Genomic DNA, 2,251 nt, shown 5'->3' with positions numbered 1-2,251 from the left:
CTAATTATATGTTTACAGTGGTCACCAAAACACACTTGAGTTAATGACTGGCATAAAAATGAAAAATAAATAGGAAATATCTACTACTGCACTGCCCATCACAATTATTGAAAATATTTAGCCATGTTCATACTCCCGCTTTTGATACCTAAGCTACCTTCTGAATATCTCACTATAAAATTCATATAGTGGTATGCCTGGGTATTATGGTTAATTGATTTCCAGCTTTTTGAAGAATCTCTGCACTCAGTTCCATGATAGCTGCTCAAATTTGCACATCTACCCGTAGTGGAAAAGTGTTTCCTTTTCTCCACATCCTCACCAGTACTTGTCCTCTTTTGCTTTTTTGGTCTTAGCTATTCTGAGTGGAATAAGATGAAACATCAAAGTGATTTTAATTTGCATTAACATTATGAATAAAGAAGGTAAACATTTTGTTAAGTATTTCTCAGCCATTTGTGTTTTCATGTTTTAAGATTTCCCTGTTGAGCCTCTTGTCACATTTTTAAAATTAGGTTGCATGTATTTATTTATTTTTAATATATTTGTATTGAATTTTTGTGTATTTCATATACAACATTTTAGTCCTTTTTATACTGCCGTCCCCATTGGCACCCTGCCACAGCCCCCACCACCACCACCACTGGATTTCTTGCATTCTGTCACTTATGTCAACATCTATCAAGTCAAGTTAGTGTCCCCTGATATTACTCAATGCACGTTCTTCCTTCCTTCCTTCCTTCCTTCCTTCCTTCCTTCCTTCCTTTCTTTCTTTCCTCTTTTTCTTTCTTTCTTTGTTTATTTACTGTACATTAGTGTACTCTCTCCAAGTATATATTGGCACCCATATTGCACAGTATCTGTGGAGGACAGAAGAGGGTGTTGAATCCCTTGGAACTGGAGTTATGGACAGTTGTTAGCTACTATGTGGGTGCTGGGATTCAAACCTGGGTCTTCGGCAAGAACTATCAGTACTTTTAACCATTGAATCTTCTCTCCAGCCCAATTTTTTGTTTTTGTTTCTTTGTTAGATTTTTTTTAAGTTCTTTGTATTCTAGATATTATTAACCTTGTGTCAGAATTAAATCTAGTAAAGATTTTTTTCCCATTTGTAGGCTGCCTGTTTCCTCAGATGATGGGGTCTTTTTCTGTACAGAAGATTTTTAGTTTTATGAGGTCTATTTGTCAATTGTTTGACTTAATTACCAAGCTATAGGAATTCTAATCAGAAGGTATTTTCTTGTGTCTATGAATTCCTGTGTATTTCCTACTTTCTTCTCAATCAGATTTAGGTTATCTTGTCTTCTTTTGAAATTCTTGATCCATTGGAGTAGAATTGTGTGCATGGTGAGAGATAGAAATTTATTCATTCTTCTGCAAGTGTCTATCCAGTTTGATCATCACCATTTTTGAGCATGCTGCCCTTTCTCTAGTGTGTATATTTAACCTTCATCAGCAGCAATAGAATGTAAATGTATGGTCTTAAATCTGAGTCTTCAGTTCTATTCCAGTAACCAATGTTTCTTTTTCTATGCCAGTATCATGCTCTTTTTATTAGTAAAGCTTTCTAGAATAATTTGAGATTGGGGATGGTAACTGCCCCCAGAAGTCCCTTTATTGTTCAGGATCTTGGCTATCCCGTGTTTTCTGTTTTCAAAGGTTCAAGGATAATTGCAAAGGATAGAATAGAAAGATCCACATGTGGTGGATGACCATAGGGAAACAGACTTTCCCAAACAGCTTAGAAGTTGCTCATATGAACTCACAGCAATGGTGACAGCATGAACAAGTACAATGTAAGCTCAACCCAGAGATAAATCACAACATAGACATTGGGAAGTGTGTAAGAAACCACAACAATATCTTAGCAGCTAGAGAAAACTGATGACTTCTGGAAGAAGGAAAGTTGTCTTGTTTAAGGATGTGACTCTTGACAGGTTAACCAGGTTCTAGTGGCTGGACCCTTTCCAAATGACATCATTTAGGGCCACAAATTTGACTCCCCCCACCGTGGAATACATGAAATTTGGTCAAGAGTATTGAAGGGCGGATGCAGATAGGGAAGGAGATCTAAATGTGATAAAATATGTGAAGTTTGGAAGAGAATGCAAGGGGACATATATATTGGGAGGATTATGGGGGAGTTGAAGTGAGAAATGAGAATAGATAATGACCATATTTCATTGTACACATGTATGAAATTATCAAATATAAAGAAAAAAAATTAAAAGTGAGATAGTATAATTATATG

The sequence above is a fragment of the Nannospalax galili genome, unplaced genomic scaffold, assembly GCF_000622305.1.
Source record: "Nannospalax galili isolate Female #2095 unplaced genomic scaffold, S.galili_v1.0 scaffold433, whole genome shotgun sequence".
Classification (NCBI taxonomy): Eukaryota; Metazoa; Chordata; class Mammalia; order Rodentia; family Spalacidae; genus Nannospalax; species Nannospalax galili.
The sequence above is the reverse complement of the archived record's forward strand: the minus strand, read 5'-3'. Positions refer to the sequence as shown.